Source organism: Balaenoptera borealis (assembly GCF_965194805.1).
Source record: "Balaenoptera borealis genome assembly, chromosome: 7".
Classification (NCBI taxonomy): Eukaryota; Metazoa; Chordata; class Mammalia; order Artiodactyla; family Balaenopteridae; genus Balaenoptera; species Balaenoptera borealis.
Window position 1 is genome coordinate 111,770,333 of NC_138864.1, and position 27,997 is coordinate 111,798,329.

Here is a 27,997-nt window from a genome sequence, read left to right on the forward strand (position 1 = left end):
GAGAAGTTGAGATTAAAATAAAAATCCACTCAATACTGGCTTTAATTCATAGTATACAACTTGATGTTATAGTAAACTATGTATTATAAATTATATGGAGTTCCCACTTCTGAAAGGAGGGTCAATCAATCTCAATAATTTGTTTGTCATCTTTATAAAGCCTCTACATTGAAGACCCCTGTCTAGATACGCTTATAAATATATAGTTAGAACTGGTGGATCTTACATGATGCTTATACACAAGAGCCTGGTGCCCAGCTAAGCAGCCAACCTGTTTTTTTCTTCCTGAGTACTGTGCTTGACTTGAAAACTCTTAACTTGATTTAACCACATACATAGTAAATTAATAAAAATGAATAAATATATCTTTTAACTTTAAATGAATTGATCACTTGGGACAAAAGTGCAAAGATAAAAACATTTGAGTTTTCCATGGGGCTGTGAGAACCTTAAATGCAGGATGCATCTGGTAGCACAGTCTGACAAATAGTAGGCACTAAATACACATTTGCAGGATGAATGAAGCTAATACCAGGCTTAACTTTAAAAAGCATTATTATGATTACTTTTTTCCAGGCACTTTACTGATTTGCTTCCTTCAGAGTTGCTGTTTTGCTCTCATTGCTTTACAATGTATGATATTAGAACTTGGCTTGAATCTGGCTTTCTTAGCCAGAAAACTTTGAGTCAATTTAATTCTTTTCTTTGGGATTTATTTAAATCCAAGACTTAGTTATTTGGTTATTTGTTAAAAGAATAAACAACCTGAAGTATAAATCTTATTGTCCATATTTGCTTTCCATATGGACCAATGGAATGAAAACTGTACGTACTTTATTCTCCCTTCTCTCCAGATAGCACTATCTACATGAAATAGAGTGGGGATGACTCCCTCTGGAGTTGTGCAGTACACAGTACTGTCCTCCTTCCACCCCAACCCCCATTCTCTTATAGTTTTCTAATTAGAAAGAGCTGCTTGGCTCTGACTACCTTGCTATCTGCTATATACTGACTTGTAGATGCCTAGACTCTGCAGCTCTGTGTCCCTTGAAGACCTGCTTCCACATACTGCAAACGTTATTCATTAAATTAGCCTAGAGACTTCTAGCAGTTTCCAGATCTGAGTTCTTACCAGGACTTTTCTTAAAAGAGTTCAGATAGTCTCCTTTGTGACTATTTTTAAAATATGGAGTATAGTTAAAACTCTTTTAGAAAGGCCATATAGGATGATGGCCTGCTCACTCACAAGGCTTAGGACTGTTGACAATGCATGATCATCTACTTGATGACAATGGAAGGTTCGCTTCTGGAGTCAAACTTGTGGCACAGAGATTCTGTTCAGTGTGCAAGCATAGCCTACATTTACCCAACCAGAAACTGCCCTACGGGCTATTGCATATGCTGTTGTGTTTGAGTGATACTGGCTTATTCAGACTGTCATGTGCAACTCTGTTCTTCTTTCTTAAAGCATGTGTAAGATAATGCAAGGTCAAAGTCAAAAATCCTGGATTCATAGATTCTTAGAACTGAAAATGCCTTGAGATCTTCTAGTCTAACCATCTCATTTTAGAACTGGGATGACTGCCGTATTGACGTGACTTGATTTTATTTATATATATAAATGAATATATATAAATGAAAATTAACATAAGTTTAAACTTTAAATGAACTGATCATTTGGGATAAGAGTCCAAATATATTTATAAACACATGAAGTTAGCTCTCCTTTCTTTAAAATATCCATAGCACCTATTGAGTGTGTGTGCGTGTGTGTATGTGTATGTGCAATTGTAAGAATGTGAGGGTGGAAAGGTTACTGATTGCCACCCATTAGACTGACAGGAATGGTTAAAATGTGGAACAATTTCCAGCTACGTGTGGAATTCTGGCTGGCTGCTTTTTTACTTCAAAGTCTGTTTTATTTTGTGAAACAGTTTCTTATCACATTTATTTATTATTTCTCAAAGGGATGCTGGGAAGGATTCTGCCTTTATTGCTATTCTCATGTTGACATGTGAGAAAATCGAGTTCACATAGAGCTTGGCATTCTCTTCCTGGAAATATATACTTAAAATAACCCACAAGACAGTCAGCTATCTGTCACTCAGCTCAGCACCCTCTTCTAGTCCCTTCTCTTCCAGCCTGAGGGCCTTTCACACAGATGAAACTGATGTTAATGGAAATTCCCCAAATCAAGGGTTGTTTAAAAGTCCCCATGGGACACTGGATTAGACATATCCCCATGTGGCTGGAAATACATGCACACAAAATGATACTTATAAACTTTGGAAGAAGGCATGTAATACAAAAAATGCACAGTTAACAGAAGAGGATCATTGCCTTCAGTGGGGAGAAGTGAAATAATAGGATGTTGTGAGAACAACACCAAGTTTTATTTTTGCTTCTCCTCATCCCCACCCCTCTCCCCAACCCAGTTTTCCAAAAGATATCTTATTCCGACATTTAAGAAAAACTTTAGTGTTTTTCTCTCTGCACACAGTGGAATTTCACCAATTTCTTTGGAATGACAAGTATCAGAAAAAGTTCTGCGGCGGCTAAAATCACTGTTCCATAGTCTATCACGAGTCAAGATCTCATAGGAAGAAAATTTGCAGTAGATTAACTCAAAGTTAAAAAAAAATAAAACTGACAACCAGGAGGCCGCTTGGGTTTTAATCTCAGTTTTGTGCTGATAATGATAATCACTCATAGCTAAGTACTTCTTTAACAGTTTATAAAGCATGTTCACATTTATTAATCTATTTGATCTTCATATCAACTCTTCAAGGCAGCTATTTTACAAATGAGAAAACTAAAACTCACACAGCTTAAATGCCTTATTAAGATTGCTTAACTTGTGATTTGTACTCTTTCTGTGTTCTGAGGGCAGGTTCTTAACCTGTCTTTGCTTCCCATAAGTAAATATAACATTTGCCAATTAGCTTTGTGCAGATGTATAAAAGTGATGATAACATGGGTGGAATGGTTATTTGGAATAAAAGTGCTAAATAAATTAATACGGAATCATAAATAATTTGTTTTATAAATTAATATATTTAATGTATTAAAAATGTCCTTATAATATTCAAGCATTAAATATATTAACACATAATAGATGTATTAAATTGAGTAATATAGTATTGTATTAAATTAGTACATACATTATATGTAAGTAAATTAATACATTATTTATGTGTAAATAAATTAATACATAATCTATGTTTGTATATAGATAGATACAGATAGTTACCGTTATTTGTATCTTTGGTTTATTATTACTTTTGAAATATTTGCAACCAGGTCTTTGCAGCTTATACACTATCTTAAAGGGATGGTATTTAGCAGGTGCCTGGGAACACCCAAACTGGACCCCCACCATCAGGCAGCCATCTCTTTGAGCTTCGCAAAGGAAATGATGTACAGAATCCAGTGTCGGGTGAAGTAGCATTTCACCTGTCAGCTGGAGACCTGGCCCCAAATTCAGGATAACCGCCAAGTGAGATTGTCTGGATTACAATTGAATCTACAATTGAATCTTGGATTTTATCACTCCATTGAGGAAAAAAGGCTAGCGCGAAGCCCACCAGCCAGAAAAATGGAGAGGAAGTACGTAAAGAGGGAGTAGAGGTGATGAATGGCTGGGTGTTCTCCTGAGGACAGCCCCAGCTCTCCTTAACACTCTGGTCTGGAAAAGCCGGAGCATCTGACCCCAAATAGATAGGCTCTAAGGCTTTAGCTCCTAGTGCCTAGAAAATTAGCCCAATCAGTCTGCTTGAACTTGACCAATCCCTAACGTGGCTTTTCTTCAAGGGAAGGGAAGAGTGTTAGAGTGCTGGCTTGGGAGAGTTGCTGAACTCTCTCCTAGCTAACAGTTTCCAAAGTAAGAAGAATCCCAAAAATTGGGAATGATAATAGGAAGTTGAATTCTCTAAAATTCATTCATTCATTCCATAACATTTTGTGTTAGGTATTATACTATGTAGGATACAGAGATGAGTACTTGCTTGTGTGTGTGTGTGTGTGTGTGTGTGTGTGTGTGTGTATAAATATATATATATAGAGAGAGAGACAGAGAGACAGAGACAGAGAAAGAGAAAGAGGAGACAGACTGTGAATAATCAATTTAAATGAAAACTTTCCAGAAATTATCCATTCAACAGAGTGATTAACAGATATAGAGGTGGTCCTTTTCTGGAGATAATTTCTAAGAACATAGATTCCTATAGAATATGAGGAGATAGTCAATTAAAAATAATACATAAACTTGAGATCTATAAGTTGAAAGAATGCAATGTAGATGGTAGGACAGGCAAAGAGAAGCCTGGTGTTTTAGAGCTTTGGAAAGAAGAATATGCCAGTATTCCTCCAGTACTGTTTTAGGAGAAGTTCTCCCGGCAATGGGGTCTTATTCTTCAGACAGAAATATTCCTCTTTAGGAATATTTATCAGCCACCAGAGATGAAGTGAGATCATCCCTCCAAATTGGCCAGCCTCTTGGACTTTGGGTCAAAACTTTCCCTAATACCTCCCTTCTGTGTCCTGAGGTGAGCTGCCCATTGGAAAGGAGCCTTGGTTCAAATGGCCACCTCAGTTTTCTGTCTCAGGCTATATTTTAACTTTAAGATAGTAAGTTGGTACTCTAGTTTCTAAATCAACTCTAGTCATACGCATTTGTCTGTAATTTTTATTATGACTATTACTTCCCTGCCTTCCAGAAGAACCATGAGAACCAAGTGTCCCCAAAATTCTATACATGGATAGTTCTGTTTGAGGTATGCCTGGTACTCATGTACCTGTGGGAGTTCCCCTCCCCCAGCCACCTGCACCTCTTAATCAGGATTGTCCCGACAAGACTCCAGGGTTCCTGGCCTGGACCCAATCACACTCACCACACCCCAAGCACTGACTTGAATTCTCAGTTTTGATCCTGAGTTTGTATACAGTTGAACATAAATAGTTTTTGTCAAGATATCTTACTATTTGGTTTGCTTGTACTTCCAAATTCTGGCCCCCAAAGTCAGCGTGGGAGGGGGGATAAAAATGAGCATAATATATGGCCCATAATTTTACATATGGCCCCTGTTTTTAAAAGTTCTGTGCCTTGTTTACCACTACATCACTAGGACCTAATAGAGTTGACAAGTCATAGCAGGCACTCTAGAAATATTTGTTCATTATGAATTAATTAACTATTAATTAAATAACTAATTGATTAATCAGTCATTAACTAATTAATCTAGGATGTAAAAATCCAAATCAAATCAAATAAGTCAGTAATGGATAAACAGAAAATGAATGGGTCTGACAGCAGGTTCTGTAGTTCATTTGAGGAGGGCTATTGACTGAGGGCTGAGATTTTAGAGATGGCTTTCTGGTGGGTCTGGGGCTCAGGTAAGTGTGAAGGGGGAGAAGCAAGATGACTGAAGTCCTTGAGACAGGAGGTGCAGGTCAGACTGGGAGGGGGAGTGGTTTGTGTCAGAATCAGCAGAGAGGCAAGAAGAGGGTGATTATGGATCACTGTAAAATGCCAAGCCAAGTTTTGACTTTATCCTTTTAGTGGTAAGATGATATTGAAGATTTCTGAGCAAGGAAATTCATGATGAAAGCAAAAGTTCAGGGCTAAATATGTATTTTTATTTTTCATATCAGAAGAGGTAATTGTTGAAAACATGAGAACAAGTGAGACTTAAAAAAACAAAAACAAAAAACCACTAAGATAAAAATGACCTCTCCCTCTCTGGTAGCTCAGTGTGACCCTCACTGTACAGAATTTTTTTGACAATACCTGCCCACTTTACTTTGTTTCTGTGAGAACCTGTGTCTGCCAGCAAAAGGCAAACCCCTTTACGGGAAGAGGCTGTGCAGTACCTTATACAGGACTGAGAAAAGTTTCAGTATGGGGAAGGTACTTCAGGAATAAATAAATGAGCATTTAGTTCACAAAGCAACTTCATAAACATTTTATCTCATTTAATTCTTACATCTGCCCTGTGAAGTAGATATTATTATTCTCTAAGAGAGAGATCAGGCCTGGGTATGGAGGAATGGCAATGTTGTAGGAAAAGAAAGACCAAGTGGGAAAATCAGAGAGGCCGGAGAGGTAAGACACCAGTCAGGACACCAGTGGCAGGGGCTATCAAAGACAGAGCCAAGAGGGCTTGGGAGCTGAGGGGGGGACTGCACAGGATTCAGCTCCTCAGGGATCACAGACAGGACTGCTCAGAAGAGGGGGGCTGAAGTCAAAATGTCCAGGGGCCAAGAAGAAGGGAAGTCATGGAAGAAGAGTCAGGGCAGAGGGAGACTGCATCATAAATTAATTATTTGGAGAAATTTGACATCGAAAGAAAAGAGAGGAGTGAAGCTAAAAGAAGCAAGACCCAAAGGTGATTTTCCCCCAAGGCTTGGACATGTTTTTAGACAGAGGGCACTGACCAGTGGAGAAAGAGGAGAGCACGAGAGAGCATGAGGTGAGGTGTGGCTGGACAACCTGTGTGAAGGAGACGTGTGAGGCTGCAAAGACATCTCAGGTCTCACATATGCCCTCTCGGTGGTACAGTGAGATCAAACCCCAGCAGAGCTTGATCAGTGATTAGATGCATCTAAGCTACATAGCTAGTTTGCTTGTTCAAAACAGCCATCTTTCCCCATGTAGTACCAGACGCAACTATCTCTTTGAAAATATGTTTTCTCTTTTTTTTGGATCTTAAAAATAGTCTGCCCCCCAAGAGAAATCACTGCCTTTCAGATGACATTCTGTCAGGCCAAAGCTACAAAACCTCACCCAAAATAGATCAAATATTTTAAATATTTTCTTATTTGCACCCCTCACAAGTATGTCTGCAATGCAAAGCCAATTATGAGATTGGCTTTTATTTTTTCCTGAAACGAGAGAAGATATATTTTCTGGTTAAAAGAGGACACCAGGTCTCACCACACAGTGTTGGTTGGATTTCAGACAGTCTTCAGTAAGCCTGGGACAGGAAGAGGAAACACATACAGCTGAATAAACACATGCGAAGCAAGGGGGTCTCTCTTAGAACTTGCCATCTGGGCGTCCATCTCGTGTACTTGTCTGAGCTTCCCCATCAGAACGGTGGTTCTTTAAAGGCAGGTGCAGGGTTTTTACAAGACTATAGAAGGCACAGAACATAACACTAAGCCTTGCAGGTAATAGGTGTTCAGGAGTTGGTTGAATGAATGAATGAATGAATGAATAACTATCTGAGAAGAATCCAGTTACAGCTCTGAGTGACAGGAGGAATTTCTCTTGAATGTAACCTTTTTGCTTTCTTTGAGGGTAGAGCAAATCCAATAGAAATGACTGAGGGAAGAGTGGAAACCATAGAGCCATCAATTATCCTCCCAAGCTCAAGAAATAGGGAGACAGAGATTTCTTGTGGGAGACGGAGGGAGTTGTCCAGTCCTGTTGGGTAGAAGTAGGGAAAGATAACATTTGTCTCAGATGGTCCTTCTTCCATCCACACTGGATCTTCTCTGATCACACACTCTTTCCATTTTGTCAGGTCCTCACCCTTATCCCAGACAACCATGCCCCTCTTCTTCCACCTGGTGCCCCGAGAGACCAGCGCCTCTTTCTTCTTTGCCCCAGCACTGCAGGCTCTCACTTCAGCCACACCCTATTCATAAAAAAATTGGCATTCAGGCACTAAGGCAGGCTATGGCTTAAGGTGTTAGCCCTTTAAGGGTAACTATTGCTTCTATAGTGTCGAAGCCTTAATACAAATGTGTGACTAAGTTGAGGACTTCGCATTCAGGGCAGGTCCCCTCTCCCTGCTAGTCAGGCTGACCCTGGTGACGGGCACCACTGGTCTGAGGACAAAGAGGGGCAGTAGCCTTTCCCAGTGTCCCATAGGTGACCGGATACTAGTGCCCTGGGGAGAGAGTTCTCATCTGTACAGCAGTTTCTTAAAAAAAAAAGTTTAAGGATAGTACAAAACCTGTGTACATGCTTTGCAGAATTAACAAATGTAATAATTTTGTCATAATTGCTTCAGATCTTCTTTTATATATTGTCAATAAATTTCAAGTTCTTTATTTTGTGGCTAGTACCATTTTCTCTCCCTTCTTACGGGCAACCACTATGTTGAATTTGGTGTGGTTCTAGTCTACCATTATATGTATTCATAAATAACTCATATGAATAGAATCATTCCAACTGCAACTTGCTTTTTTTTCATGCAATTTGTTTTTGAGATCAAATACACCTAGTTCATTCATTTTAGCTGCTAGGTAGTATTCCACTCTACACCATAGTTTATATAGCCTCTCCCCCACTAATTGCTGCTGGGGTTTTTGCCAATGATATTACTATTACAGACAATACTGTATAAAGAGCTGCCTTTTATGTGTCTCCTTGCTAAATAATATGAAAGCTTCCCAAGAGGATATACCTAAAAATGGAATTGCTAGGCAGGGAATGCATATGCTAAACATCACTAGATATTGCCAAATCACTCTGCAAAGTGAATGTACCAATTTACTTTCTTATCCAAATGTATACACATTATCAACAACATTTAGTTTTTCAAAATTAAATGTCTTTTCCTTTACCAATTTGCTGGCTGTAAACTGGTGTCAAAGTTTTAATTTTCATTTTCCTGGTTACTAATGAGTTTGAGCATTGTTTCACGGTTTTTGGCATTTGCATTTTTTCTTCTGTGGATTGTTACATCCTATTCCCATTTTTCACTGGGTTTCTCTGTGTGTGTGTGTGTGTGTGTGTGTGTTTCTTTCTCTCTCTCCCTCCCTTCCACACCCGCCTCCATTGATTTTCAGGCATTCTTTGATATTCTAGATTCTAATCCTTTGTTTTATACATTGCACATCTTCTCTTGGCTTGTCTTTGTACTTTGTATATGGTGGCTTTTGTTGAACAGAAATTTTTACATCTTGAAGTAACCAAATTTTCTTTAGTTTAAATTTCTTTAGTTTAATTCTTACTCTATAGAAATATTACTTAGCTTTTTCTTGGTAAACAAAAATGCTCCAAAATCTCAGTGGCTTATAACAACGTTTATTTCTTACTCCTTGGTCAGTAGCAACTCTGCTGGTCCTGGCTGGGCTCACTGGCCCAACATAGCTCTTTGTGTCTCCTCTTCTGGGACTCAAGCTAAAGAGCAGCCACGATCTGGGCTGTATTGGATTCCTATGCTGCTGTAACAAATTACCACAAACTGGGTGGCTTAAAACAACAGAAATTTATTCTTACACAGTTCTGGAGGCCAGGAGTCCAAAATCAAGGTGTTGACAGGGTTGTTGGCTTTTTCTGGAGGTGCTGAGGGAGAATCTGTTCCATGCCTCTCTCCTAGCTCCTGGTGGTCACTGGCAATCCTTAGCATTCCTTGGCTTGTACATGTATCACTCCAGTCTCTGCCTCTGCTTTCACAGCCCCTTTTCTTTTGTCACTTGTACGTCTCAAATCTTCCTCTGCCTTTTTCTTATAAGGGCACTTGCCATTGGATTTAGGGCCCACCTAGATAATCCAGTATGATTTCATCAAGAGATTCTTAACTTAATTGCATCTGCAAAGATCCCATTTCCAAATAAGGTGACATTTCCAGGTTCTGGATGAACATATCTTTGGGAGGAGGGTGGACACCATTCAACCCATTCCATGGGACCCATTGTTATCATGGCAAAGGGCAGACACTCAAGGGTAAAAGCAAAATGTGATGCCTCTTAAAGCCTCCACTTGGGATGGGCCCATCATCACTTTCAGCCACATCCCATGGTTCACAGCAAATCCCAGGTCAAGTCCTCCTACTGAGAGCACTGCAACAACACAAGGCAAAGGACATGAGTATTTAATCCCAGTCAAAGAGGAAGTGAATACTTGGCTACAACAACCCAATCTATTACAAACTACATTATTTTTGAAGTCAAATAATACATGTGGCTTTTAACAAAAAGCAGTCATCATCCACCTCACGCACTCCTGCAACTGATCCTCCCGCTAAGCAATGACTCTCCATGACTCCTTCTCAGTCTCCTTTTCTGGGCTTTAAGTGGGGTGTCAGTTTTCCCACCTCTTCTCTTCACTGTTTGCGTCATTTTTTCAGGTAACTTATTCCTGGTTTAAAAATACTATTTATAAACAGATGACTCTCAGGGGTATATCTCAAGCCTCATCCTCTCCCCTAAACACCAGATTTGTACATCCCACGACCTATCTGTACTTCCACTTGGAAGCCTCTGTTCATCTTAATATGCCTAACATATGTCTAGTATGATTCCCACCCCTCCTTGAAATTTATAACTCCCTCAGTGGTCCCCATTTCATTAAACAACACTACCACTCAGTTATTCAGACCATGAAAGGAGATATCCTTGATTCCTCTCTTTTTCTCACATCCCTCATCCAAACCATCCGTGAGTCCTGATGTGTCCAAAAATTCAGTGCTTTCTCAGTCCCCTGACCACAACTCCCCTAGTCCAAGGAAGCACCTCTTGCCTATGAGGAGGCAACAACTCCCTCCTGCTTCTACCCTTGCAGTCTCTCTGCCTAGTCTGCACAGGGCAGCCAGAGTGACTTTTTTCTGTCTGCTCAACATCTTCCGATGACTTTCCATCTGACTTAGAGCAAAACCCAAAGTCCTTACCATGGCTATAAGGCTCTGGATGATCTGATCTGCCATTGGTGGTCACTTCTCCCCAGTTACTCTGAAATCTTTCTTATTTCTTTAGTACGCACCTGCTATGCTTGCAGTTGGGCATGTCCTTCCTTCATATATTCTCACTGCTTGCTCCTTCATTTTATTCACCTCTCTATTGAAAAACTTCTTCAAAGAGGACTTCCTGATTTCCTCTCTTCCTCTACACTTTCTTATTTTTCCTGTACAGCACTTTCCACTGCCTGATATTACATATTTATGTATTAGCTAATGCGTTTATCTGTCTCCCTTTATCAAAATGTATTTTGTTCACAATGAATGCCTAGAACATGCCCTGGCATGTGGGTGACACTCAATAACTATTTGTTCAGTGAATGAATGAACTATTGTGGGGGGAGTTGGTATTTACTTTCGTATTCCTAACAATATACTAATTCTACTATTTATTAAAATTTCAATAGTAGACATTTATTATTGATTTCCTGCTAAGCAAAATGAAGATTTAGCTCTCTTGTCTACCATCATCCATCCTACTAACATGTTCTTGCTCATTCTCCTCTGAAACTAATTACATCATCATTGTTTTGGTGAAACCAATATGCAGTGTTTACATAATTATGACTGTGTAAATTTTTTCTCACAGTTGAACTATATAGTGTACAATAACCACTTTTCCTTTCTCATACAAATATTTTATTTTTCCTGAAATTATAATGACCTCAATCTTATATTTACTTATTTCCTATGTACCGATCATAAATGCTTTCCCCAAGAATATATCAGGTAATCTATCTACTTGTCTTTTTCTTAAAATATCCTTCCTGGAGTCCTCTGCTCCAACCTCTACTGATTGTTTTCTTGAGCAGCTATTGTCCTGGAATTTTCTTACACCATCATCATGGGACCACTTTCCCCTGTGTCATGGGTTTGCATCCTCTATTTTCTGATCCTTCTCCTCGAAGCTTCTTGGTTTCTAGTTTCAACCCCAACTTTTTTCCCCCTTTGAAGCATATAATCTCAAGAACTTAATAACTTCAGAATGAAATGTGTTTTCATTCATTGTACTGGATGCCCAGTGGGCCCTCTGAATCTGGAAACTTTTGTCCTTCAGTTTGAGGAAATTTTAACGTGTTATTTCTTTCGTAATGTCATTCCTACAATTTTCTGCAACACTCAGATGTTGGATATTTGATTGATTCTCTAACGTTCTTATCTTTTCTCTCCTTTTTTCCATCTTGTCTTTTTCTTCTGCTTTTCTGCAAGATTATTCTAAACTTTATCCTCCATTTCTTGAATTGAATTTTTAAAAATTTCTCTCATAGTATTTTTCACTTACAACAGTTCTTTCCTGTTCCCTGCAAATACCTTTTTACAGCACATTTCTCTTGTTTCGTGGCTACAGCATCTTCTCTTATCTCTCTGAGAATGGTAATTATAGTTTTCTTGAAGTTAAATGGTAATTATAGTTTTCTTGAAGTTTTTTTCCCTTTCTCACCCTGCCTCTTTTTCCTCTGAGTTTCCTTTTTCTGTTGTCCTAATCTCTCTTTCAGAGCCTTTCCTTAACTTGATGTTCGTATTTAAGAGCGAGATGCTAAACAGCCAGTTGAAAGTTCCTGTGCACAGTTCACAAAAGGGCCTTGGGTGTTAAGACAGACATTTCCGGAGTTCCTCAGATGTTGTGCCTTTAGATTTTTTTCCGTGAGCATGCCAGTTTCCCTGGAATGGAATCCCCCAGTTTCCTTTCTGTGGAGTACAAACCTGACTGTGAGAGTCCTGGAGCCCCGCAGAGTGAGGGGTCGGGGCTCAGTGTTCCTTGAGCAGACGTTCATTTCAAAGTCTGTTTTCAGCACATGGCATCTTTTCTGTCCACTGCTTTGCCTGACATTCTGAGGCCAGCCTTTCTCTTCAGAAAATAAACTTCCAGTTTCTGTCTGGTTGAAGGAGGGGTGTGCATCTGTGTTGGGGGGTGGGGTGGGGAGAGGAGTATCTGGGCTTCTAACTGTTCCTTACTCAGATTTTCAACCAAACCTCTTTTCTGCTCCATCCCTCACCCTCAGAGTTTCCCAGAGCTTCCAAATCCTGAGTTTTTCCTGGTTTTGAGGCTTGAATCGGCTTCTTTCTTGTCCATCGGCCTTCCGCTCTACAGGGCCAGAGTTCAGTTTCTCATCTCTGGTAAGTCAATTATCAACCATCCATCCATTTTCCATATTTCAGAATTTGGCTGACATCGGACTATGTTGATTCCTTTCCAGCAGTCTTTGCCCTGTGGGATTTATTTATGACTTTTTCTTTCTTTATTATTATTTTGATGAGGTTTGGGAAAGAGGCAGAAATAAATGAAGGTTGTGCATTTGATCTGAGGAGTTTAACCGTATCCTCAAAATTTTTCAGTCTTTTCATTTGTACATTTTGTTTTTTATGATTTAAGAATCCTGCCATACTCTATCTTAAAAATATTCTCCTACAATTTTTCCTAATCATTTTCAAGTTTTGTTTTTCACATAGTCTAGTTTCTTTGGGTGTGGGTGGGAATTCTGAATCTAATTTTATTATTTTCACATAATCAATTGTAACCTTACCATGGATAGAATAGTCCACCATTTTCCGCCTGATCTGTAATGCCTTCACTATTATTTTTAAAAGTTTCCATAAATGCTTGGGACTGTTTTTAGGCTTTCTACTTTATTCTATTGGTCTATTTGTCTTGTGTTAATTAGAATTGCCCTATGAATATATTAGTCCTTTTTTTTAGACCTTTACTTTTCCATATGACTTTTAGGATTGTTTTGTCAAGTTCTACAAAATATATCATTTAGGGATTTTAGTTGGAATAATAACTGCATAGGTTAATTTGAGGAGAGTTTACATCTTTATGGTTTTTAGATTTGCCATTTATAAAAGTGATATATTTCACCATTTAGGCAGGCCTTTTATGTCCTTAAATCCAGGAAATAAAAATTTTGTAATATTCTTGCACATGTTTTGTTACATTTATTCCCAGCTAGTGCACACTTTTGTTAGTAATATGAATAGCATATTTTCCCAGTATATTTTAAAATGAAAGATGGCTGGTTACAGGAACTCTGGATTTTTGCATACGGAACTTGATTCCAATAATCTTGTGAAACTCTTTTATTAGTTCTAATATATTTGATGATTCTCTTGAAATTTCTACATAGATAATCATGTCATAGCAAATAAAGACATTTGTTTTTCTTCTAATTCCGGTAGCTCCTATATCTTTTTTTCTATTTCTTTGTCTTGGTTAGGACTTCCAGCCCATTTTTTAATTGTAAAAGAGATAGTATTCCTTCTTGTCTTTTCATTGATTGTACCGGGAATACTTTTAAATATCATCATTAAGCGTGATGTTTGCTCTATATTTCTGGTTAAGTGTCTCTCATTATGTTTATAAAGATTCTATTGCTAGTTTATTAAGAGCTTTTTTTTCTATAAGTGATTACTAATTTTACCAAATATTATTTTTTATCTATTGAGATGATCTTTCTCTTTTCTTTTTTCTATTTTTCTAAAAACTTTTAAACTGCTAGTAGTGTATAACATGTCAATAGATTTTCAGATTTTGACCATCACAGCATTGGGCTTGTCTTCTTTTTCTTTGCACAGTTAGATTCAATATGCTAATTTTTTCATCTACGTTCGTAAGTACATTTAGTCTAATTTTCTTTTCTTTTCTTTTTTTACTGTTTTTGTTGTCCAATTTTGGTATCAACAATCTACCAGTCTGATCTGATTGTTTTTTAAACTTGAGTCTCTGGACATACTTCATTTGAGGAACAGAAGGTGTGTGTGTTGGTGGTGGGTGCGTTTTTCTACTGTCTTTTAAAATGTTTGAAGTATCTGTTCAATTCAATAAAGTAGATATTTTAAGCTGGAAGAATGTATATTTTTCATGGAACTCAATGAAGTGATTTTAATTTTGAGTGAAAAAAGTATGGCCTGCTTTTACTTTTCCCAAATTGACACACTAGCAAAATAAAACTGCTTACTACTGATCTACATGATCGCAAATACTCAGTTGGAACTGAAAAAATACAGTGAATCATCCAGATGTTTCCAAATGTCTTTTTAGATTTGTTATGGTTTGATCAGGTAGATATATCCTATGCTAGGCAAGCTGTTCTTTATCTGGGATGATCCAAGTGGGAAATAAATTCCACAGAAATTTCCTATATAAATCCTGTATTTTTAGTGTCATTTACAAATGACTTCTGGAAAAAGTGAATACTATTCAAGTAAAGTTTCCCATGGCAGAGATTGGCAACATATATCTCTTTTCTCTCTTTTTATTCCCTTTCATTTCTTTTTTATTCCTGCCTATTTTTTAAAAAGTAAAAGGACAATGAAAAAAGAATTTTTCTGTATCATGGTGTATATTACATGAAATTTGTTAAATTATTCTTCCAACTATAGAGTTCCTGTACAATAAGGCTATTTTCAAATACACAAAATAGGCTAAATGATTGCTCATCCACAAAACCCTGTATTCAGAATTTATCTAGGGAAACATATGTCTCTTTTCTAAAGACATAATCCAAAAATATTTAGCCATTTATCTCCTAAAAACCATGCAAAATGCATGTCCTTTCCATGTTTCCTGCTGATAATATTTTCCCCATTCATAGCACAACTTTTCTTTCCTCTGGAAAGCTGGTACTTATTTTATTCATCAGTAGCAAATTATGCCCTGATGCTGCTCAACCAAAGGGTATTACTCAAACAAGCAGGGAGAATGCTGCTTAGGATATAATCAGCAGTGGCCATGGAAAGCAGCACATTAAAACAGGCCTCATTGCATTGAGTTACGGTCCATACTGCCTAGAGATCACAGGCGCCAAACATCTCTGGACACAGGTCATATCTTCACACAGATTTCACCAGCTGAGTTGTTTTCAGAACTCACTGATGTCTGCCCTACAGTGTCTTCAAGCTCAGCAGTTTACCAGACTACGAAGTGTTATTCTATCTTTACAACCTGTCCCCAGCAGCCCAAATGGGTTGTGTTCCCGAAGTTTATTTCCAAATCATTTATTTGGGATCAGAAAACATTTTCCCATAGGAACAATTTTATAAACAGTGGTGTTCCACACATGCCTGGTTGAACCACAGCGTACTTGAAATGTAGCATTGGCTGTCCTACTCCCACAAGCCATTATTTATTCTGCTTCCCTGGGAAAGTGCATTCTGAGTTTTAACTTGGGATGCCTGAAGCTCACCTCTCCCTCTGCCTGGCAGCCTTTGCTGTAGCTTTTTTTAGTCTGTGCTGCAGTAGCAGTTGGGAAGAGGGGACAGAGTAGCCTTCCCCCAAAAAAGATGAGTGTAGGTTGATATAGATGTCTCTGGGTAACTTGTTAGTGCTTCAGGCCTGAGGAAGGAAGCCACCATAGGGATCAATCACTTCCCAAGCCTTCTGAGTGAGGCACAAAGGGCAGGGACTTTTTTCCTAAGTAGAGATCATTTCTAATTTGGATCTTCATAAATAGGGAAAGGCTTATACGGCAAAACCTAAGATTTTTGAAGACCATGCTTCTGGACTTGTAATTAGCCAGGGAAAATATTTGAACTCCTCTTGGTCAGTGATGAAACAGTCTCCAAACACAGAGCAGTAATGAATGAGGCAGAGCACCTAGAGCACCTAGACCCAGGCCTGACAAATAGGAAGTGCTCATAGTCTCTTGCTGTTGAATTAAGCACTGATCGACTAATTGAGTGAATTCTATATTGAGAAGTATAAGACCACAGAGTATATATACACATGGGCTAGTTAATTTCATTTTAATTCAGCATCTCCTAATTCTGACCCTCTCATAGCACACATCCTACGCAAGGAAGAGTTGGGTGGAGTCCTTTCAAGAAGTCACTATAACATCAGTGTCATCTCTGTGGGCATATGCATCCGTCTACACCAGCTCCAAAGCAGGTGCTGGGTTCCTTCATACCCTCTCTGTTGTGCTCAGTTTCTAGCAATATCTCTCTGTTGCCAAATCTGAATAAACAAAGAGGAGGGGGAGGGAGAGAGAAAGGTGCTGTGGAAAACCAATGAGGATAGCCAAGCCCATAGGACCCTGCCTGGCTGAGTTTCTGGCACACTTGTTCTGGCAAACATTACCTACTAAAAAAGACCTAAGTTTTTTTTTATTAGTTGTTTTTATAACACACGTAGACGTATTTTAGGAGGCTGTGCCTCTTTCACGTTGAAATCTAGCCTGTACATCAGACCTGAGTCCTAGCCATTTCAGGCTTTAAAATTACATACACAATTTAACTTCATTTTGTATGTACAACTACTTTTAAAAGAAATACGCTATCAAGGATCCCTCAATTAAAAAGCCTTCCCTACCTCCACCCCAGTAAACTTACGGACTGTTAAGTTTAAGTTTCATGGACCGTGCTTTCTTTTTTAAAGTTCCATTTGTGTTCTACAAGACAGCCTCTTTCTCCAAGATTAACATTTCTTATGATTGTTCCTGACAATGGATTCACTTCCAGAGGCCCTGCTAAGGATAACCAAAAAAGGGCATGTAGCAGGCTGGTTTTGGCAGCCTGCACGCAGCTTCAGAGCTTTTTAGGTCTTGGTTTTTCTGATGAGTGATTTCCTGAGCATGCCTAGGGAATGACAGGCATCTCCACAGGCAGGCTGCATCCACCTCGGCTGGGGTGTCGTCATTGGCTGCCTATTAGAAAAACTACAGGACAATGCATACCACCGATGCCGACTGTAAACATAGGGGATATGTGTTCACTTAGCATGGACTTCTGGGAGGGGCTAAGGAAGGGCGGTCTGGAGTTTTATTGAATAGAGCAGTGTGTATTAGGCTGCCTGCCTGCCTGCCCTCTTGCTGTGCTCCTGCTTAAAGAAATCAGTCCTTCCTTTCCGACTTAGTCCCTGGGAAGAAGTTTCAGCCTGAGAGGTAAGGCACAGAGAGCTTTCTTATAATCTCCTCCAGAGAGTATGGGGACTTTCTCCGGGTTTCAGTCAACATTCCTGGCCAATGTAGCTGGAGATGCAAGATTGTAAATGCCAATAAACCATGCAAATTCTCAGAGCCAGACCGGGCTTTGCTGCCCTGCAGATGTTCCCGGAAGACAAACAGGATGAGATCTCAAGTTTTGTTCTTAGAGTTGGGACGAGAGGAGAGATTATATAGAGACTTACATTCAGGGACCACTGGCAACTTTGATAAGATAGCCTTTTGTTCAGGAGTGTCATGGGGGTTATACCTGATAGCCATAGGTCAGTGTCAGTAGCCGTTCTGTGCCTGTCTGCTCACACCAGCAGTCTCTCCTACATCTTTTATTATCAGGGATTTAAAGAGGTTTTGCTTTAAAAAGAACAATAACTTTTTAGGTTGATGAGAAGCCAAAAAGTGATAATTTTTAACCAAAGTCATTTACGTTTTATTCTGCTACCAGTGTTTAAGACTAGACTTCTAGAGCTGCAAGGAAATAAGGTCAGAGGGGGGAAGAACACTGGCATTTAGCACCGGCTGGGTTAATGTAACTGATCTGATATTTGCTGAGACAGAAGATGCCTCCCATGATCTGTTTCCTATAAAACCTAATAATGAGAGAATGCATGTGCTAGAGGGTGTGTTTTTAGAAATCGCATTTAACATCCGACCAAACTATTTCTTAAGAAATCTTATTTTCTGTTTGAAAGCATGCCTGAGCGTCACTAGAGAATTTGAAAAAGGTGTAGGTTGCAAGTGTGTTCTGAAAAGGGAGGAAACAGCCTTTCATTTCAAGATAGTCCGACATATTGGGGCATCTTAAACAGTAGTACAAGGCAGCTAGTTGGTAGTAGCCTGGAATTCCTTTTAGAGAGAGCTGATTGTAAAGGGTGGGGGAATTTTAGTGCTGTAGCAATACATGGTCAAAAAAATGGGTGAGAACAAAGTACTTGGTATTCATGGATCCCTTCGGTTAATAGAGCTATGCAGATGGACTTGTAAACTGAAATAGTAAAATCCTTCTAATGTGTTTGGCAAAACCAGACATGGATGTCTAGAACTTAAGTGAAGACTAGGTGGTATGTAGCAAGAAGGGCAAATCTGATCTTTTTTTAAAAATAAACCTGGATGTTAAAGGTTTCCAGCTCCAAATGACTGACTCAGTTTGATTTTATTCCATGGATAGAGGTGGTTTTGTGCTGCGATTCATTAAGTAATCTTCTCTCTTTGTATTTAAAAGTTTGGGGATAATTTTCTTGAGAATGCCTCCCTCTCCTTCTAGAAGTGATATATGAGTACAGAATTCCCTGTGAATTTCTTTTCCTGGAACAGTTCTGAGTAAGTGTGAAAGAAAGGCTGCAGGCGAAAGCTATAGTTTGATTATTGTCCTTCCCTCGAAGAGATCAAGTTCCAAACTATTTTCACAGTGTTTTTAATGTCAATCAAAATATGGAGAGCAATTTCTTTTTCAACTGTTCTCTAAGCCGTGTAGGGAATGCAATTTGGAAGGAAATCTATAATCTTGGGATTTGAGGATAAATTCCATTTTGAAACCAACATCTCCGAATCCCTGAGAGTTCAAACTTTGCTACCACCGCTCTCTGTCCCGTCCTCCTCGTGTGCTCTCTCACCCCCAACAACCAGAAAAACACATTTTTTCGAAATAATGCTTTAAGTGTTCTACTCTACATAGTGATGGAACGAGGGGATTTGGATATTTTACTTTATGTAGGACTTTAGGCCACTCTTTGTGCTACTTTCCTCTTGTTGAATATTAGCTAGAACACATCTCCCCAAATAGGGAGGTAAACGGAGCACAATGAAACCATGGTGCAAAAATTTTCATTTTATTAAAATCATTCAATAAAGAGAAATACAATGGCAAAAGTCTGCAATAAAAAGTCACTAATAAAAAGTTGATCTTAGCACACACAAGGAATGTACTATGAATTGATCCATAGGTAACAGGCTGGGTTGTTTCCATTGTTCAAAACCAGTAGAATGCACAATTTAAATAATTAGGATCAAAAGATTGCTTTAAATAAATACACAATTCTTACATTAAAGTTAAGAGAAGGTTCAAACTGAAGTTTAAAGGATTGAAATGAGATACATATAAGTATGCCCTGACAGTGAGGCTATTAGCAATTCTAATTGGCTCCTATGATTGGCCTGAGGATCTCCTGCTCTGGGGCAGATGGTATAGGGTGGTCCTGTGTTCAGCCGTGGAAAGTTGCAGAGTCCAGCCTACATATTTTCTGTTCTGATAAGTAAAATGTACCTTAGTAGGCCTTTTCTTAGAAACACATGTAGTTGTCTCCATTTGTCATTTTCATGGTAGGATGGTTACTAGTTAGTCATTCTTGAGCAAGACAAAAAAGTGACTTAGACATGGGCATGAGGAGGGATTAGCTGGTTCCCCATCTGCCTGCAGTCTATCACATGTCTCAGAAACGTGGTAGGGTGAGGCCCTGGTGGGAGACAGGGGAAAATGCTGACGAAGTGGTATGCAAATAGCATGGTAGGACTAAGGAGGAGGTTAGAAAGATGCTGCCAAAGAATTTTCGAACTTTAAAAAAGAGTTTTCTGGGTAAATTCTCTCAAAGCCCCAAAATAGAACCATTTGCTCCTTACTGAAAGTCCTTCATCCATCAAGTTAATCCAAGTTTATTATTGGAGAGAGGCTTATAGGTTCTGAGTAGTTGGTTAATTTAAAGAGATAACTTGTAGCTCTGGCTTCACTCAAGAGAGGTCAGTCCCAGTACTGTTTCCCCTATTTAAAAAGCCCAAACCTTTGAAGGGAGTCATCAACTCTTTGACCTCATCTGTAGAATGGGCGTTCTAATGTCTCTCGCACCTCCCGCGGCGGTTAAGATGTGTAAATGAGATGAAGCTGTCCGCCCCCTCTTCTCTGTAGGCTATATACTCCACTGCCTGCAGTTTGAGTCCTCTGGACGTTATGCTAATCTTGGCTGGTATCTCCACTTCTTATCTATTTTCCCTAATTATCTGCTCCTTCCTTCCTCATATTTGAGGACCCTTGAGTGACACCTTCTAGATCCTACTTCTTTCTAAAACCCTGAACCCAGAGTTTAGGGAATACTGGTCCACCCCAATGTTGTCTAAATGTTGGCTTTGGTAATCCGAGACCAGGAGGACACAGGAATCAGGAGGAGAATAAGACGGGTCGTCAGTGGTGTAAGGCCGTATCCAGGAACCTGAAGATCTAGTTGAATGGAAGACCAATGACAAGGTGCTGACAACAGAAAGGCCTTAGTAAATGAGGCAGCTTCTCTGCCTCCAGCCAAAAGCATGGAACTAATCCCAGCATGTCAAGCCTGGGCCTTGTAAGGAGGCTGAGGTAATCAGGAGCACCTGGCTGTGGTTCCTGTTGGTATTGAGACCAGACTGCTCCCTGGATCTGCCCTCTCGTCTCTGTTTGCCTCAGTCTTTAGTACCCCCAACTGGGTCCCCTGTAACTGACCGTGGGTGGCATCCTTAACTTCCCTCCCCCAGGCCTCTGCCTCTACCGGATTCTCTAATTCTTCCACCCGCAGTCCAAACAGGGGGTTTTCCTGATCCACACTGGCAACTTGCAGTGGCTTGGCTCTAGGATGAGGTCCAGACGAAAGCAGAAGGGTCAAGCCCAGATACGTTCGAGGCAAGGGGACGCCTCGTCACATTTTTAGGCCAAGGGAGAAAGGTTAGCGCGGACAGAGGAGATGGTAGAGCCATTTCTGTGGTAAAGAGCCACTCTGCTTCTCACCCCCAACTCACAGCTGGCTGGAGGTGGGTGAGTGTTGTGAGCGGAGGGGAGAAGGAGAGGGTGACCGGGGGCTGTGAGGCAGGGATGACGGGGCGGCCCGGTCAGCTGTTCTTCCCTGTGTTGTTGTTGTTTTTCCCATGGACGTCTTTGAGAACCTGATAAAAACTCTAACCCCTCAAGGTCCTTTGCGAACCCGCCTTTCTGACCGACCTGTGAGAAACCCTTGAGGCGGGGGAGGTCGGGGGTGGGGAGTGAGGTAAAGTCTTGATCCCCAGTGGAGACACGGGTGGATGGGACCAGAACACGAGAGGAGGTGTCCTTTCTTGTTTCCCAGATTCTTTGGAAGGAAGACAGGAAGGTGTAAATACACACATATACAGAAGGAGGTTACCTCATATGGCCTCCATTTCAAAGAAAAGGAGATCATCTCTAGAGAAGCAGCTTTCTGTGGGGTGCTTAGGGACTGGGGAATTCAGGAACGGCTGCTGTTAAGTGTATGCTGAGAGCTTAATAAAAGGATTGCTAAACAGCAGTGAGGGAATGGCTGAAGGAAAATGAATATTTGGGGGAATATTTTAGGTGAATAGGGTGTTCTTATTAAGCACTCATTTTAGTATACGGCTTTCCTTTTAAAAAATATATATGTACCAACGATGGCTAACTTGATGATAAATTACTTTTTAATCATTTCCTGAGGCTTCTAGCATTGTTTTGTGAATACGTGGATGAAAGCACTTGACTGTAAGGAAGTCATCTCACTTGGAGAAAGACATATTAAGTAGGAACGTGTAATTAGTTCCTTTTACACCCACATGTAACATTCCCTCTCCCTTGTCTCAAGCTGGGGAACTAGGCAGATTTCACCTGAGTGCTAAAGAGGGGCAGGACCAGAGCAAGCCCGGAACCCCCAACCAGGGACCCAAGGGCCAGAAATATCGAGGACTTTAGTTCCACTGGTGTCAGGAGGGTCTAAGCCAGAATGGACATAAAATACACCCATGGGCTAACGTGAATTATAGCCGGGTAAGAAAAAGAGAAACAGCAAAAATCAGAAGTCAGGAGGTTAAAAACCAAGAGCTTGCTTAGCAAGGCAGTGTACAGACAGGTACGGTGACATATGTGAGAGCTCTTGACACTGTGTTCGGAACAAATAGACCCTTATATTAATACGCTTCAGTAGCTTGAGTAAAGGCGCAGAACTATAAGATACATGTGGAATGATAAAGGGATGGAATCACAAGGAAATCCAAGGATAGAAGCCAAGATAGGGCCAGAGTCCAAAGAGAATGGGGCTGGAATCAAGGTGGGTCAAAAAGTCTCAGCAGAGGTCTATGTGCTGCCATTAATGTAACTCAGCTGCAGCACATGTGGCTGCTGCTTTTTGTTATTCTGCAGACTGGAAAATTCCTTCTGTGCTTCCTGGTTAAATTCTGAGAGAGGAAATCTGATTGGTTCAGCTAATAACTATTGTCTTTGGCAAATCCCTTAGCGGAGGGAACATCAAGGGTTACTGGCATGCCTATGGATGAATTACCAGTGTGTCTGGCTGCAGTAGTCACCCCTGGGGGACAAAAAGCCCAGTGGGCAATTTTAGTTAGAAGAGAAAGTTAGGCATGGAAAGCAAATTAGCTGAAATATCCAACAGCTATCAATGCATATCATTTGAATTTTTATGTGACTGAATTCCTAGAGAGGCAGACACCCACTGTCAGGGTCATACAGTTCCTGATGATCACTTTGGCGTGGCCTGATGAGCCGATCTTGAAGGAGTTGGCCTGGAAGCTTGTACCACCGATAATTGAAAAGATAAGAATTATCCATTTTAGAAAGATTCTAAAGAAAAACACTTGAGTATTTTCATATGAGTCATAGGTGTGATATGGCTTCCCACAAAGTAAGGCAATCTTTAAAATTAAATATGTAATGACTTAATAATGTTAATAAATGAAAAGAACTACATCTCAATGTAAATCACAGTACTTAATAAGTTTAATGCATAAAAGCTAGTATACTCTCAATCAAGGACATTTCAGTTCTCGGCAATGTTTGCAATGTAATCTTTCAGTCACTGAACACATGTCTCAGTGTCTGTCAAGGGGAGTGAGAGAAGTTCTGGGCTGTTCTTCAGGGAAGTATTGACAAATATGCAAACAGGGGTGAGTGTCAAAGGCCAGAGGTGGTCGAGAGAACAGAATATGAGGAACAGATAAGGGATCTGGAGCTGTTTATACCAAAGGAAAGAAAATGTAGCGGCCACATGGATGTCTTTCAAACATTTGAAGAACTTTTACGTAGAGAGGGGAGAAGGCATTTGTGTTTCTCAAGATAGCAGAACTGAATACATAAGATTCATAGATTTTTTAAAGCTGTGCAGGGCCTTAGGAGTCATTTAGCCCAGGGAGTGCCAATAATTTTTCCTCTGTTTGCCAGCTTTAAACAATTGGTAGTGACCATCTGGAATACTGTGTTGAGAAGGATTCTGAGGCTGAGTTTAAACTCTCTGTGGGCAAAAAACGCTGTCATTGATAGTGACATCTGTTGTGGAAGAAAAGGGCCATTGCTACTCAAGTACCATGTATTTCATGTGATTGATATGGTCTGTAGGTTCCTAACCTCTGCACCTTGGATCCCTGGGAGGCCACTAAATTATTGCAATAGGTAAACAAGTCCATATATGCAGCAAATGATTTTGACAAAGTGAGTAAACAATGTGTGCTACTATTTTTCTAATTATATAGACGCGTTATGATGACACAAATGTTAATTTATTTTAAATAGTTATTGAATTTATAGTAGCTTTTGGTATTGTGTTTTCTCAATCAGTGGACCTAAAACATGTAATTATATTGTGTGTGGGAAGTTTGGGGCAAGAAATTTGGGATCTTGAGAAGAAATTCTTAAAAAGAAAATGAACCAGTAATCTATTTTTCATTTTCCAGATGAGAAACTAAAGCTTAGCCACACCGAGTAAGATTATACACGTATTTGTAGGTTTCTTTGATTCATGTCAGTAAGATTCGTAAGGGCAGGAAACATTTATTTTTTTCATTAATATATACCTAGTGTCTAGCACATCACAGAAGCCCAGTAAATATCTGTTGAATGAAAGAACAAACCAAGTGACTTGACCAAGGTCGCCCAGTTAATTAGTGGCAAAGGTGTTTCCAGAACACACATCTCCTGAGTCCCACACTGTTAACCTTTCAGTACACCGGATTGTTTCTCCTGATAGCACGAATGTGCCATTTTAACAGTTTACGGATTTGGATTGTACAGTGAGTGCAGCCTGATTTGCCTATAATCCAGGAGATCTTAACCAGTGTCTTAATTGGAGTCAACTGTAGGGTTTTCTGAAAACATACATCCCTGAGACCCATCCACTGGGGTCCAGTTTGTGAAAACTCCCTGATGATTCTGCTAAAACACCCTGACTGAGAAACAGTTCTGCACATCTATGCTTAAAATAACTTATAGTAGATTCATGGAGTCACTTATTCCTGAGAAGCCTAGTTGTTTAGTTTCAAATAATTTCTTTCTAAAAGTTACAGCTGTCTATTCCAAATAATCAGTTTTGATGAAGAGTCCCTCCAGAAGCACTAGAATATTTATCTGAAAATTCCTCCAGCTTCCAGTACTCTTGGTTTGGCTGCAAAGTTATCAACCCTGCAAGGTCAAGCTTTCTGATGAGATTTCCAGTGTTTGCTTTTGTAAAGCATTGAAAATGTGGCAAGAATAAAATTTCTCATGGTATTTCCACTTCCTGTTCCAGCCACCATTACTAAGTGAAATTTAGGCTTCGGGGGAGGGGTAAATTGAGGAAAAATTGTCTCTTTAAGTATTCCTGTCCTTAGGATGTTTTGAAGATTGGTTACTTTAGATATTTAACTTACCAAGAAAAACAGAAAATGTTTTTCTGTCTTCTCTACTTTGTGGTAAAGAATGTACAAATCCTGAGTGGGAATAGCGGAGAAGCTTCCTCCACTCCCACTGTCCATCTCCTCTGAGCCTGGGGCCTTAGGTGCTTCCCTGGGTGGCCCTTTCAGAAGCCTGTGAGCCCTAAGAGACAAGAGACCTCAGGTTCATGGAAAAGGGGAATAATTTGCTTTTGCAGGACAGAAAATCCATCTCTAGGGTCTTCCTTTACTCAACAGTCAGGAGTTACATCCTCTGTATTGCGCAGAAGAATCTACCATATTTAGAGCACTGAGTACATAAATTATGCTCACTAAGGATTGTAGGGCTAAAACTATCTCTGCATGAGCAAACTGGTCCAATAAGAATGCCAGAATTGTTGCTATATTTATACCGATGGTATTTGGTTTACAGAGCAGCGCTTCCACTGTGTACAGGAAAGCAGAGCTTGCTGGAAAAGAGCAGCTAAAAAGGAATTAGATTAGGACCCACATCTGCATAGTGACACGACAGTGACTCAGTCTCCTTTTCCCCTGAACTGTCTCCCTTCGCCATGCTCCCCAAACAGTGGTGTGTGGAGCCAGCTCACACTAGCTCCCAAAAGCCAACTGTTAAATTTTTAAGATTTTGAGAACTAGTTGTTACACACTGTCATTATTAAAAATTAAATTATATAGACTTTCGGTTAAATAAATTATATCAAAACCATGGTAATAAATACTCAAAACTCATCCCTTCCTAATTATTTTACGTTTTACTATTATCTGTGCTCTCAAGGTTAGTTACATCTGTTGTATCCATATGATGGAAATACTACCAAATGCTGTGCAAGAGAGCTTCTTCTCCCAGTTCCTCATTCACGGATGTCATGTTGGGAGCTTGAGATCAACCATGATGGAAGTATTTACACTCTGGAAATTAGCAAATGCTACAAATCAGACTCTCCTCACCTGCCAACTCCCAAGGCTTGTTATCAAACGTTTACTAGCACACCACTGACCCTAAGGTATCAAGTCAGTAAAATTAGCCTCTACCCTGAAGAGCCAATCAGGATACCTTTGTTGTTTAGTTACATGCATATTCATAACGTATGCTTATGACTGCCTATTTATTTCTTCACTCGTTTATTATTTCCTAGGCTCCTATAACATAAGCACCGTGAAATCAGAGACTTTGTCTGCGTTTTTCAGGTGCTGTGACTTGAGCCTAAAAAAGTGCCTTGACCCACATATAGTGGATGCTTCATATGTGAGTTAAATGAGTAAAGGAATAAATGTCCATAATTTCTTCTTGATAAGAAAGCTGAAGCCAATATTCATGTTTGAATTCATTGATTCCTCTCTAATTGTATCAGTACTGAGTGCTTACAGCAGCGCCTGACACAGGCCAAGTAGCAAATCAAATAAATAATCTTCATAACAATCAGATTTACAGATGAGGAAACTGAGTTACAATCAGGCTAAGTAACACATCTAACGTCACACAGCTAGTAAGTGGCAGAGTCAGGATTCACACCTGACTCCATAGTCCATGTACTCAACCACCACACCGTGCTGCCTAATTACTCCATTTGATTTTGTGCGAGGCTCTGGGGATGTGACTTATTTGAGAACACACTTTGAAATCAGGAAGACTTGAGTTTGAATCTCAAATTTACCATTTACCAAAGGAGATAATTGTTCCTCCATTTGTAGTTGTTATAAGGGCTATAAATAATACCCCTAAACTACTTTGCACATGATAGGCACTAAGTTAAAAATCGTCAGCTATCAGCTGTGGCTTCCTGTGGGAGCTATCTGTAGGCATGCGGCTCTTTTTAGTCCCCATGCCCTTAGCCACCCACTCTCCCCAATTGCCTACTCTACGGCCATCATGTAGATGGAGCAAAAGGAGCGCCATGACATGAAGTCATGTCAAGTTCTTTAATGTCAGGTTCTCCAGGAAGTAGAACTAAGACCAATAGATACAGTTACAGGAAACCCTGTTTCAGGTCAGCATAAGCACTTTCTAAACTAGATCAGTCTCTGGAACTTGGACAACCCTGCTCTGCAGAGGCAGACAACCTCCACCATCCCTTTCAACCGCAGAGTTTTTTCCCCTACCCTTATCATTGGATCTGTGCTGCTTTTATTTTTTTAATAAATTTATTTGTTTATTTATTTATTTTTGGCTGCGTTGGGTCTTCATTGCTGTGCGTGGGCATTTTCTAGTTGTGGTGAGCGGGGGCTACTCTTCGTTGCGGTGCACGAGCTTCTCATTGCAGTGGCTTCTCTTGTTGTGGAGCACGGGCTCTAGGTGCGCCAGCTTCAGTAGTTGTGGCATGAGGGCTCAGTAGTTGTGGCTCATGGGCTCTAGAGCGCAGGCTCAGTAGTTGTGGCGCACGGGCTTAGTTGCTCCACAGCATGTGGGATCTTCCCGGCCCAGGGCTCCAGCCCACGTCCCCTGCATTGGCAGGTGGATTCTTAACCACTGCACCACCAGGGAAGTCCCTGTGCTGCTTTTAATATTCCAAATCATCTTTAGTATGGCTAAAGGGTTTTATTATTCCCGAGGCTGTGTTGTTTTGTAGGTTTTCAGTGTTTTAGACATGGAGTGAGAGAGGGAGAGAGGAAAGAAGAGAGAATGAGAGAGGGGAGAAGACTGAGACTTATCTAGGGAAAAACGTGCTGAGCTTAGGAGGGAGAGCAAATAGAAATGATTGATAGTTATCCCAAGCC

The 27,997-nt window shown here is 40.0% G+C and overlaps 1 protein-coding gene across 12 annotated transcripts in view; it reads left to right on the top strand.

Moving 5' to 3' along the window:
- Positions 1-12,679: 12,679 nt before the first annotated feature.
- The window catches only part of CALD1 (caldesmon 1), a 182,559-nt gene continuing 167,241 nt past the window's right edge, over positions 12,680-27,997 (top strand). For 6 of the 12 annotated variants that reach the window (XM_082398077.1, XM_082398082.1, XM_082398084.1 and 3 more), the window contains exon 1: positions 17,406-17,563. The gene's annotated coding sequence lies outside the window, so the exon portion shown is untranslated. Of the gene's footprint in view, positions 12,804-17,405; positions 17,564-27,997 lie in introns of those variants that run through there. The other 6 variants (XM_082398067.1, XM_082398069.1, XM_082398072.1 and 3 more) reach the window with 4 other exon arrangements.